Here is a 14,468-nt window from a genome sequence, read left to right on the forward strand (position 1 = left end):
TATTTATTTATCTATTCACTTCTCTTTATATATGTATGTGGGTGTGTGTGTGTGTGCAAAGCACATATATATATATATTCTTTTAATTATGTTATTTATTTATATATTTATTTATTTTATACTATATTTCGTTATTTAATTTATTTATATTACACATAGGTATTTATTTATGCCATTTATTATTCTGTTTTTACCTGTCACTTTGCTTTGAACCCGGGCTCTCACTGGGGCGGGAGCAGTAATTTTACGGAATCCAGCTCTATTTTAGTAGACCACCGTGTGCCAGTGCTGCACAAACGTCCTGTACGCACCTAAAGCATTCACACCACTCAACCTAACCTTGCCAGAGCCACGGTGGTCTGTTTTTACCTTTGCCCCCCCTCTCCAGGCACTTCCTTCTCCACAGCCGCCAGGAACACCACAGCGCAGTGGCAACGGACAGGAGACTGCCTCCTTGCATCCCTGGGTCGATCCCCACCCAGGTGTTGTCTGATGTGTTTTAACTTGCACAGTATTTTATCTCATTTTATTTTGTGCATTTTATTATTATTTTATTGTTTTATTTCCTTGGGGGGCGGTGACCGAATGACATGGACCTATGGGAACGAGACACCACCCAGTGTCACATGGGTAACTACATTTAAGGAAGTGGAAGCCAGAGCTGCCAGAATCCTCTGATGAAGCTACACGCGAAACGTTAGGACTCCGATTTTTTTACAGAAGGGCCGCATTTTATGGTTTTAAAGTTATTTAATTATTTTACCATTTTATTAATTTATTATTTTATGGTTTTATGGTTTTATTTCTTAACTTTTTTTAAAGACAAAACCTTCGGTTCTTTGTGTTTTTAAGCTGTTTTTAAGCTTTTTTATTCTTCTTACAAAAAAACTGCTGTTTTACCGTGTGGATTTACACTTTTAACAACCGAGAAAGGAGGCCCGTCGCTGACGTGAATGGCGTACCGGGGAAAACAACCAAAAGGTGAGCGCACCCCGCACCCCGAGAGACGGACCTCCACCCGACCACATGGAAACATCACCACACAGAACCGATTTGCGGCCCTCCGCAGTCCGGAGAGGCAGCCTCTGGCGGAAACTTCCCCGGTCACCGCCGGCAACCCCACTTTTATTAGGAAATGTTTTAAGATCATTCAGACGACACACCACAAGGGGATCATTTCTAACTGTATTTTTAACAACAGCTTTCCCCCAGGGATGTACAGGAAGGCAGTCAAACTAACCAACTTTGTTAAACCGGCCTGTCCCACCGCAGAAACCCTGGCGGCAGTGGAAAGTAATACAATGGCTTGGATGAGGGAAAACATGCGTATTTTAAACGAACATTATGATGTACAACTGGGGCTTTTATTGTCGGAGCTGGATTCTTTTAACGAGGCGGATTTTGGCACGGCAGAGAAATGGGCCAGAAATCGGTTTGGCAGGCGCCTACAGCCAGCCACCATTTTAGGGGCACGGGAGGCCATCTTGTGTGCCCTGGAAAATATTTTAACTGTTAATAATATGCCTTGCCATAGTCCGCCCCTTGTTTTTAACCGTACTGCCTCCCCTCCTATAGATACCCTAGCAGCCTGTGGAAGAGAGGCAGCTGTTTCTCCAGAGGCCTTTCCACCACTCATCACTGCACCACGCACAGCCACACCAGAGGCGCAGGCAACATGCACTTTAACAGCAGCAACCACGTTGCATGCGAGTCCACAACCACCGACTTGGCCCCGCAAGCGAACATCAAAACTCAATGATGTGGTTGTGGACTCTTCACCTGACATCCCCGGGGCCTGCGCCTCCGCACGGGACCCGATCCCTCACTCCTCACGTAATCCACCACCACACATCACGGTAAGGGAGAGAGGGCAGAAAGTGATGAGAGGGCCAAACGAGGAAATTATTTTCATCTCTGAAACAACCCACTCTGAGCCCTCTTCAACTCCCGAACCATCATCACCACCACAATCACCACTCACCAGTAATACACAGCCACATAGAATTACCAAACATATACACACTACACGCAAATACACTGACTGGCACTTAGATATCACACATCCAACACTCATTATCGGGGATTCCAATCTTTCATTGATCCCCGAACACATAGTACATACAGGCATTCAGATAGACAGTTTTCCGGGCGCTAAATTCATACACATAGACAAAATTTTACTCAAGTTAAAACCACACCCACACATAGAACATGTCATTATTTCAGCCGGCATTAACAACAGGGAACAACATCCACAAAAAACAGCAATAAAACAGCTCCAAGGCCTCTGGAGAACAGCGAAGAAAATCTTCCCCAATGCCTCCGTCCACATCCCCATAATCAACTTCTCGGATGCTCTGCCCACCGACCATCAGGAAAACCTCACTACGTTAAATAACTTTATCATTGACCACTATAAATACCTCAATGATCTGAGCAGGCTGCGCTTCCGGGTGGGCTCCGATTTAATCCACTGGACCCGGGCTACGGCTGAGAGCATTTTTAAGTACTGGCTCCATCAAATAAAAAACTGGGTCTGATGGAGAAGCGTCGGGGCCCACTGGCCCCACGCACCAACATAGTAAACCTTACAAAAAATTTTCTCCTTTCAGGCCCAGAGGAGGAGCTGCTGTTGAAGGGGTTAACTTTCATTCCTGCCGCAGTTCCGAGACACAGGGGGGATCTCGTGCGGGACGTCCACAGATTTAACAGGAAGCTAAAAATCATGGACTACTTTGACTACGAGGATGACTACCAACACAAACCATTCACGCTCCCATCACAGTGGGAGCCGCTACAGACACAGATATCATCACCAATTAATAAACTCATTACACATAACAAACAAATTCTACACAGTCATCCTCTTGGCCAAATAGTACCAAAATCAAACCTCACTCCCGCTCAGAAAACCGCAATAAAATCACTCAGCAATAACCCGGACATCATTATCAAACCGGCTGACAAGGGGTCCTGCATAGTGATCATGGACAAGTCCCAATACATACAGGAAGCACACAGACAATTAGAAAACACACAACACTACATTCCTATAACACACTCACTACAGACACACACCAAATACATGATCAAAGAAGTTGTGGACTCCTTGTTGGCCGGCAATTTCATCACCAGGAAACAGCACAACTTCCTACTTCACCCGGACACACCACGTGACCGTCTGTTTTACCTCCTCCCCAAAATCCACAAAGACCCAGCTGAGTGGACTGTTCCTCACGAGGTTCCCCCGGGGAGACCTATCGTCTCGGACTGTGGCAGCGAGTCCTATAACATCGCACAGTACATAGACTCCTTTCTGCAACCCATCTCACTCACACATGATAGTTACATACAGGACACATATCACTTCATAAGTAAAGTCAAACACATAGTCATGCCTCAACACTCATTTTTATTCACAATTGACATAGATGCACTATACACAAACATCGACGCAGTGCGGGGGCTAGAGGCTGTCCGTCAAGCCTTCGGGAGACACCCTGACCCGCTCCGCCACGACGAGGCCGTGCTGGCCCTGCTGGAGCTCGGTCTCTCCCGGAACGATTTCGTTTTTGGGGACCGACGTTTCCTGCAGGTGTCCGGCACGGCCATGGGAAAAAGGTTCGCCCCCTCCTACGCAAACTTATATCTGGCGGAGTGGGAACGGACTCTCCTGTCGAGCTGCAGCCTCCGCCCCCGCCTGTACCTCAGATATCTGGACGACATCTTCGGGATCTGGGACCACGGGCCCGAGTCCTTCGCCGATTTCATCCACCAGGCCAATACTCACCACCCCAACATCTCCATAAAACACACCTCAGACCCCCTCACTGTTAACTTCCTGGACACGACACTTTTTTGCCTGGAACAGAACGACAACACGAAGATCATCCACACCAAAGTATACTTTAAAGACACAGATACACATAGTCTCCTTCACAAACACAGCTTTCACCCAAAACACACATTCACCGGCTTAATTAAATCACAACTGATACGATTTTATAGATTATGCACCCACATAGAACATTTCCATCACGCCACATCAGTTCTGTTCCAGGCACTAAGGTGTCGTCACTATTCAAAACGACTCCTCCGTCAAATTAAATCCGACACTCTCCGGTACCTCACGGCGAGGGACTCGGCCAAAACCCCCTCCACTCACTCCCCTCCGTCGACACCACCCACTCCACTTCCTATCCTGAGCCCTCCACACGACCCTAACCTTAACCTCTTTCCCTCCCCTAACCCTAACCTTAACCCACCCCCACCGGCCCCCCACCCCCTACCGAGCCCGGACCCCGGGGATGCCGTCCGGATCATCCCCATCATTACCACTTATTCGGCATGCAACATTAACATTCACCGCAAACTTAGACACGCATTCACACACTCACAATCCACCCACCCCCCTCTCCGGCAATATAAGCTCGTCTCGGCGTTCCGGAGAAACAAAAACCTTAAAGATTTACTTGTTTCTTCGGGACTCCGGGCGGCCCCTGAAACAGCGGCTCCTCCCCAAACAAGTGGATTCAGGAGGGTCGATCATGTGTTGGGGGGAGGAGTGTGTTTTATACTGGATCCTTTTAACGTCACAACAAAAAACATTGTTTACTGCATCGAATGCAGACATTGTTTTAAAAGATATGTGGGGGAAACGAAGAACGCACTTTTTATTAGAATAAAACAACACAAGAGCAACATTTTACACAATAACAAAGACACTCCCCTAGTGCACCACTTTTACACTCACGGCATCCAGTTTTTAACTTTCTTTGGCCTGGAGAGCAGCATTTTGTGGAACGACGGCACACGCAAAAGAAGAGAGAGAGTGTGGATCAGGAGGCTGAGAACAAAGATGCCAGCCGGTTTTAACGTCATTTAATTATTTATATTTTATTTACGTTATTTATATTTTAGCCGGTTTTAACCTAATCTAAGTATTTATACATTCTTTTACGTTGGGTTTTAGTCGTTTACGAGGTTTTATGTTCTTATCCCCTCCTCTTAATTCTCCTTTTATTCCACAGTTTTATTCCATCTTTTAGCAGCCCCTCCTGAGACACAACATTTCCGACAGGTAACACACGTAGGGGGCAGGGGGGTGGGCTTTAACATAGATAGGGTCCAACTCCTGACTAGGAACATGGTGTATTGTATCCAATGCACACACTGTCAGCAAAGATACATCGGAGAGACTAGAAACAGCCTATTGGCCAGACTAAAACAACATCTTTATAACATCAAGTACAACAATAAAGACACCCCCCTGGTAACCCAATTTGTACAACAAGGCCCCCAGTGTCTCATTATTTATGGATTGGAAAGTAACATCATTTGGAACGAGAAGCAGAGAAGGAGGAGAGAAAGAATCTGGATTTTCAGATTGCAAACTATGTCACCATTGGGCTTTAATGTCGTTTAATTTGGGTTTGAATAAAACTTACCTCCTATTTTGAAAATGATAAAACCTCTCCTCCCCTCCCATTTATTAAAAAATCCAGCTGGACACCCCCCAAGGCGGCACTGTCCCTGGATGTGGTGTCACTGATAGAGAAGGACACCAAGGCCTTTAGCAGACATTTTGTCTCACGCTCTGAATCCCCTAACATCACTGAGGGAGAAAGAGAGGCCTTATTGGAGCTCCAGAATGACAGACAGATAGTTCTCAAACCTGTAGATAAGGGCAGTGTAGTTGTTATTCTTGATAGACAGCAATATTTGTGGGAGGGCTATAGACAACTGAATGATAAAAAATATCTAAAATTAAATAATCCCGGATTCCAAGGATGTCATCCCCATCATCACCACCTACAGTACCTGCAATATTAACATACATAAACACTTCAAAGAAGCATTCACACAAGCCCAGGCATCTCATCAACCCCTACAGAAATACAAACTGGTTAGGGTTACAACCGCATACAGGAGAAACAAGAACCTCAGGGACCTACTTATATCCTCCAGACTATCAAGAGTCCCCGAAACAGCAACTCCTCTAGAAATACAACATTTCAGAGGGGTGGTACACGTGAGGGGGAGGGGGGTAGGTTTCAACACAGATCAAGTACAACTTTCGACAACAAATGTGGTGTACTGCATCCAGTGCACCCATTGCTCAAAAAGATACATTGGAGAAACCAGAAACAGCCTTCTCAATAGACTCAGACAACATTTATATAACATCAAATACAATAACAAAGACACCCCCCTAGTAGCACATTTTTCAGTTGAAGGCCCCCAGTGCCTCATCATTTATGGACTGGAAACAAACATAACCTGGAACGACAAACAGAGAAGGAAGGGGAGAGAATCTGGATACACAGACTTCAAACCAAATCACCAACGGGATTCAATGTTATTTAATTAATGATTTAACTAACGTTTTATGTTGTCTAAACCCCCCCCCCCCCCCCCCCTTTTTCCCCTATAATTAAACATCAATTTTTTCCCCTTTTCTCTTCCTTCCCCCTCTTCTCCAACATCATTACGCTCTAATTGTAGCTACTGTAGGTTAGGCTCAGGTTCATTTCCCCCCCCCCCTTTTTTTGTTTCTCCTTTATCCACAAACATCAGGTAATCAATCATTTACTTTGTTTGTGCATGTTTCCTTAATGAGGGTTGTTACAATTAATCCCATTATTATAACTATTATTATCATTATTTTCATTATTACTGTTATGTACTGTTTTTCTAATTTATTATTATTATTATTATTATTTATAATATTATTTTCATATTATTATAAATTCACAACCTTATTATTATTACTATTTGTTTTATTTCTATTATTATTATTATTTTCTAAGGGTGGGGGAATACTGGTGGGGTGTGGGAAGGGAGAGGTGGGGTGATAGCCTTTCAACAACTCAGGTTTAAGCACTTATTTCTGTTTCTTACATCCGTTATATTATTTATGCTCGTCCAATATATCTGTTGTATTATTTATGCTTGTCCAATTATATCTATGTTAGGGTTAGGGTTGATCTCCGTGCGGCAGCGCACCTTAAGTGCTACTGGCAACTAAAAGAACATTAATTACCCACCTAACTCTAACCCTAACTCTAACCCCAACCCTAACCACACCCACACATAGTACATGTCATTATTTCAGCCGGTATTAACAATAGGGAACAACATCCACAAAAAACGGCAATAAAACAACTCCAAGGCCTCTGGAGAACAGCGAAAAGGATCTTCCCCAATGCCTCCGTCCACATCCCCATAATCGACTTTTCGGATTCTCTGCCGACTGACCAACAAGAAAACCTTGACACCCTTAACAACTTTATTATTGATCACTACAAGTACCTGAACGATCTTAGCAGGCTGCGCTTCCGGGTGGGCTCCGATTTAATCCACTGGACCCGGGCTACGGCTGAGAGCATTTTTAAGTACTGGCTCCATCAAATAAAAAACTGGGTCTGATGGAGAAGCGTCGGGGCCCACCGGCCCCACGCATCAACATAATAAACTTAACAACAAATTTTCTCCTTTCGGGCCCAGAGGAGGAGCTGCTGTTGAAGGGGTTAACTTTCATTCCTGCCACAGTTCCGAGACACAGGGGGGATCTCGTGCGGGACGTCCACAGATTTAATAGGAAGCTAAAAATCATGGACTAGGGTTAGGGTTAGCCTGGGAGAGAAATGTGGTGAGTCACCCCCATCCTGCACGGTCCCCAATGTACCTCCCCACCACTCCACAGCACTTATATAATGATTTCTTTTTTTTGTTACATTCTTATGGTTTATATTCTGATATTTATGTTATGTATTCTAAATAATAATTTTCTTTGGGGTTTGAAATATAATTTTTGTATGGATTTGTTTTTTCTTTTCCCTTCCTTGGGTTCGAGCCTGGGCACTGGCGGTTTGGTATACTGGGGTTTTTTTTTGGGTTGGGTGATGGTCTCTGTGTGCCAGCGCCCCACAAGTGCAATGGCAACTCTAAGAACATTTATGGTCCAACCTAACCCTTGCCAGAGCCATGGAGACCAAAACTCTTTAGTTATTTTTGTTCTTCCCTTGCTGCCTAAACAACACTGAGTGGAGCCACACAGCACCAGCAGCAGCTTTAAGGTGAGAACACCACACACCCACAACAAGAGAGCATCCACCAGACGATCCCTCCACGATGGCCCAGACGAGGAACCGGTTCCAGGTACTCCAGAGCCCAGGAAGGCGACCACTGTGCGTCCGCCGGCCACCGCCCCCCCACCGATCACCACCAGAATATCTAATCCTGTTTTTGTTAGGACATTTTTTAAGATTATACAGACCACGCACCATGAGGGAATCATTGCCAAATGCATAACTGAAAAAACCTTTCCCCCAGGGATGTATCGAGGGGCTAAACGGGTTACTAGTTTCATCAAGCCCGCTTGCCCCACCAACGACACATTGGCTTTGGTTGAAACAAATACAGATAATTGGATGAGAGAGAACTTACAAATTTTGAAATCCCATTACAATAACCGGTTGGATTTTTTACTTTCAACATTACAATCATTTATGGTCCAACCTAACCCTAACCCTAACCCTAACCCTAACCCTGACCCTTGACCCTAATCTAACCCTAACTACTCCAACTTTTACCGCCGATTTTAACTAATTTATCCTAACTCTCTTATCATTTTACAATTGCATGTTTTTATGTTATCTCTTATATTTATTAATTACCTCTCTCTCTCTATATATATATATATGTGTGTGTGTGTATATACTTCTAACTATGTTATTTATTTATGTATTTATTTATTTTTTATTATCTTACCATTATTATTTATTTTACTTGTATATACATAAGTATTTATTTATGCCATCTATTATTATACTTTTACCTGTCACTTTGGTTTGAACCCGGGCTCTCACTAGGAAGGGAGCGGTACTTTTACAGAATCTAGCTCTATTTTAGTAGACCACTGTGTGCCAGTGCTACACAAACGTCTTGCACGTACAACAGCAATCACATCACCATACCTAACCCTAACTCTAACCCTAACCCGGGCTCTCACTAGGGAGGGAGCAGTACTTTTACAGAATCTAGCTCTATTTTAGTAGACCACCGTGTGCCAGTGCTACACAAACGTCTTGCACGCACAACAGCAATCATATCACTACATCTAACTCTAATCCCTTACAGAATTACAAACTGATCTCCGCCCACAGGAGAAATAAGAACCTGAGGGATTTATTGACATCTTCCAGAATGTCAAGAGTCCCGGAAACAGCAACTCCTCTTGAATCACGACATTTCAGAAGGGTAACACATGTTAGGGGGAGGGGGGTGGGGTTTAATACAGATGAATTACAACTCCAGACGAGCAATGTGGTCTATTGCATTCAATGCACCCATTGCTCCAGAAGATACATCGGGCAAACAAAGAATAGTTTACCCAATAGACTGAAACAACATCTGTACAACATCAAATATAATAATAAGGACACCCCACTAGTACAACATTTCACAGAACAAGGCCCCCAGTGCCTTATTATTTACGGTTTGCAAACAGATATCACCTGGAGCGACGGTAGGAGAAGGGAAAGGATCTGGATGCTTAGATTGCAGACCAGATTACCAACAGGATTTAAGTTGCTTAATCAAGTATTTAATTAACGTTTTAAGTTATCTAAAACAAAACCCCCCCCTGTATTTAAACTGTTTTTCTTCTTTCTTCCCCTTCTTCAACACTGCACTCTCGGATTGTAGCCACCGTAGACCGACCATAAGTCCAGAACAATCCGGAAAGAGCTCACCCGGAAAGGGGAGGGCCCAGGTTCATTTTTGCTTTTTCTTTTTTCCTTTTTCTTTATTCTGTTTCTTCCTCTTCTTTTTTTTGTCCACAGATGCCAGGTGATCATCAATTTACTTTGTCTTTCTAGCATGCTTTGTTTATTGATGATTATTATAATTCAATTTATTATTATTATCATTATTATTATTAATAGTTTTTTCTAATTTGTTACTATTATTACTATTTATTATTTACATATCATTATTATTTACAACTTTATTTATTATTATTTTCTAATGGTGGTGGGGGTGGTACTGGTGAAATACAGGAAGGGAGGGGGTAAGGTTCAAGCACTTCTTTCTGTTTTTTGATCTCCGTCATATTATTTATGTTTGTCTAATTATATCTGTAATGTATTCAATGTTTTTTTTCCTTTTTTATTAAATTTTCTTTCAATTTATTTTTTTTGTGTTTACATATATTATTGCATGGTTTGGGCACTTATTGACGGATTGAAAACAGAGCACTTATTTGAACCAGGGGGAAGGAGAGGAAGTAACCCCCCATCCCATCAAAGAGAGTCACCAACCCCCAATGAATCGCCTACCACTCCTGGGCATTGAATTGTTTCTGTTGATTATTATATTGTGTTATGTATGTTTTTTTGTATATTTCCTTATTCTGATTGATCTCTATAGGTTGATTAATTATAGTTGTATTTGTTTTTTCTTGCGGGAGTTGAACATGGGCTCTTACGAGTAGGGAAGTGTTTTTTTTCTGGAATTGCTGATCTCCGTGCGCCAGCGCACCACAAGTGCTCAGGGCAACTATAAGTACATTCAAACTCTACCTAACCCTAACCCAGGAGTTGTCTGATGTATTTTAACTATGTGTAGTATTTTAATCTCATTTTATTTTTTGTATCTTCTTATCACTTTGTTTTATTTCCTTGGGGGGCGGTGACCCAAATGACATGGACCAATGGGAACGGGACACCACCCAGAGTCACATGTGAAATGACATTTAAGGAAGTGGAAGCCAGAGCTGTCAGAATCCTCTGATGAAGCACTAGTTGCGAAACGTTAGGACTCTGATTTTTAATACACAAGGGCCGCATTTTATGGTTTTAAAGTTATTTAATTATTATACCATTTTATTAAATTATTTTATGGTTTTTTCTTAACTTTTTTCAAGCCAAAACCTTCGGTTTTTCTGTGTGTTTTTAAGGTGTTTTTAAGCTTTTTATTATCTTACAAAAACTGCTTTATTACCGTGTGGAACAACACTTTTTAAATCCCGAGGAAAAAGAGGCCCGTCACTGGCGTGAATGGCGAACCGAGGGAAACAACGAAAAGGTGAGCACACCCCGAACCCTGAGAGACAGACCTCCACCCGGCCACATGGGAGCATCACCAACACACAGAACCGATTTGCGGCCCTCCGTAGAGACAGCTTCTGGCGGACACTTCCAAGACTACATCTCCAATCAACTGGGGCCTCTATTGTCTTTATTGATTCTTTTAATGAGGCAGATTTTGGCACGGCTGAGAAATGGGCCAAGAACCGTTTTGGCAGGCGTCTACAACCAGCCACCATTTTAGGGGCGCGGGAGGCCATTGTTGGGGCAAATACCAGTTCTCAAGTATTAAAATTGTGGCCTACCACACAAGCTAAAAGCCTAAGCCACATGGCTTCCATGTGGCCTGAAGATAAGCAGAATCCTTTGTCTTCGGACAGAGTTATAAAACATCACCCACTGTACCTAGAGTCAACCCCTTTTTCACACCTTATCGGTGGGGAGCTATAAAGGTTTGAGTTGTCCTCAACACTTTCTCTCTGTCTTACCGCTCCCTGTGCTACTGCTCCACTGCTGAAGACGTCAAGAGACCTCTCTCTCCCTGAACAAAGGCCCAACCCTTGTTCAGTGAACATTCTTTTTCCTCTCTAAACCCGTGGAGATCCCTCTTTGGTTGGCTCGACCTGAATCCTGACTACACCCGAGGAAAGAAGCGTTTCCTCCTGTTTTCTCCCAATTCCCCGTCGACCAACTACCAGGCCTTCCCACTGGGACCAGGAAAATCAAGGACTTGCAGACTGGCCCCATGATCAACTCATCAGCGCCTGAATCTGTTTAAACCAGCGACCCAACTGGATCTTCAATACCACGGACTGCTCGACTACCTCTACGGTGAATTACAACACGGACGTAATTCCACCAAGTAAGGCTTAGACGTCTGGGCAGACAAAGAGTTAGGAAGTGATATTATGTGCATTAGATATAGGATACCATGTGTTCTTAACTAAGCTTAATATTACAAGTGTGTTCTTTAATTTTTCCTCGGTGTTAATCAACACCGATTGCATGTGCGCCGTTCTCTCTCTCTCCCTCAATCCTTTGTTCTGGTAAACTGCTAATGTGCTACATCTCCGTGTGTTTGACTGTGATTTTGTGTATTGTAAGCCTTGCCTGAGCCTCTCAGCCTGCTTCACATTCACAAATTCACAAACCCAAGTCTGTCTCTGCCCATCTTCTGCCGCGTCGAGGGGCGGAGCACACTCTCACACACACACACACGCACGCACGCACGCACGCACCCACATATAGGGAAGCTAGGAAGAAAGCCGCCATCTTGGGAACCCTCCCATTCACATGTGTTTAGCCGCCATTGCTACATAGCCTGTTTCTAAGCTAGGTCCCGCCATTTTAGTTTGATCCAGATCGTACTAGTGGGCGTGTTATAACTCTGCCACTTCCTGTGCATCATCCCTCCTCACACACACACACACTCGCACACACACACGCACACACACTCCAGTTTGTCTTCCTTGCATTCAAATCTGTTGTTGCCTGAACTTCTTGACATTGTTTATGTTTTCCGGTTTGTTTTATTGATAGTAATGACCTTAGTTATTATTGTGAGTAAATAAATCTTTTCATATCTTAACAAGTGTCTGAAATTGTTTGTTCTGAATGTTGTATGATTATCAGCCTCTACGCACGTCAAGTCTCACCCTTCTAGACTGATTTCGAGCGCAAAACTAATCTTTAAGTTATCCCCTTTTTATTAATTTATTAATTAATCTGATAATTTTAATTGATAATTAAAACTTATGGTGAATCTTTAAAGTTAGGTCAATTATCTGCTATCTTGGTTCCCTGTGCCAACAAACAGGGTGGTGCCCCGAGAACTTTAATTTATTAAAGTTATTAATTAATTATTTTTATTTTTACCTTTTTATTTCTTTTTGATAGCAATCTTTGATAAAGCAATATTACCTACATATAATTGGTGCCCCGTGTGAGGCGTGGTACTGTTGATTTCATACAACATTCTTACGAGCAATTTCAGTTTGGTTTGGATTTGGTGAAATTTTATAACTTAAGTCAAGGTTTGGATTTGCTGAGTGCTGTCTCTGTCTGTGTCCCATGCAGTGTTGTTGTGCTTCCTGCTGTGACAGTCATTGATATGCTAAGTGGTTACCTTGAGAGAATCTTGTTGCTTGTGTCTAATTTGCATTAGAAAGAGATACAGTGCCCTGACCAGTGCTCCTTAACTAGGACAGCACCATCTGGTGGGCAGCTGTCATTGTTGTTTGAGACTCCACCTGGTTGTCTGCATAGTTGGTATAGCAGAAGATCCCTTTAGCTGTCATCAGATTCCTCCGTTTTCTAGCCCCAAAGTTAGAAAGATGAGTGATCCGGCCTCGTCAGAGACTAACCCTGAGCCTACTCCAGCTGCTGATCTGCGTGATTTGGTCTGCGGACTCCTTAACATGTCGACAGAAGATAAAGAGCAATTGAGTCGTCACTCTGTAAGTCAATGTGATGCTGAGGTCACACGGTTAGTTAAAAGCCTAGACAATCCCCAAAAACAGCAATTAACAGTGCAAGAAGTCATCGGCCGGCTGTTTCTACTCTGTCATCACAGGACTGAACAGCAAAAGGTGGGGGTTAGGAAAGAAGTCCTGGCCCTTACAGAAGAAAACTTCCACATGATAACGCAAAATCAGGACCTACAGGAAGAGCTGCGTCACACCTCTGCCCTGCTAGAAGAGTCCACCACGAAGCTTCACATTACTGAGCGACAGAAAAAGGACGCTCAGTATGAGAGCACCCGGCGACTGGGCCAGGCGACGCGAGCGGAGGCTCGGGCTCAGCTAGGCCACCCCTCTGACGGAGGGGCGTCGGCATGTTTTGACACTCCGGCCGCCGAACGGTATCGGTCCCCAAGGTTGGATACTCAGACCCCTCTCCCCTCAAGCTAAAAATGTCAGGTCCCTCTCCCCACAGGCTCCAAGCTCCAGGTCTCCCTCCCCAACAGCCAGAGGTTTTAGGTCTCTCTCTCCCAGATTCACTGATCGATCCGCGCACCCAGGGCACTACCCCTCTGGTCGGCGGCACTCTTCGCCCGGTAACAGGGATGCCCCATATTGGGGTGATGTAAGGGAACAATGGTACTCCTCCTCGGATGAATTTGATAGTCAAAAGTATGCATACTCGGGTCCGCGCATGTGACAACTTGATTTCTTGGCGAAAGACATTGAACGTTTTGATCCGGCAAACAAAGATGCTAATATCAATGACTACCTTCGGGAAATTGATCACTGCTTGGCTGACCTGCCTCATGCCACATCGCGTGAAAAAATCAAACTCATCTGGAAAACGACTTCCAGAAATGTTCGTACCCTTATTGAAACCTTACACCCTGCTATTCGTGAAAGCTATACTCGACTC

Source organism: Genypterus blacodes, unplaced genomic scaffold (assembly GCF_046128005.1).
Source record: "Genypterus blacodes isolate CSIRO-AG114 ecotype Tasmania unplaced genomic scaffold, CSIRO-AGI_Gbla_v1 ptg000236l_1, whole genome shotgun sequence".
Classification (NCBI taxonomy): Eukaryota; Metazoa; Chordata; class Actinopteri; order Ophidiiformes; family Ophidiidae; genus Genypterus; species Genypterus blacodes.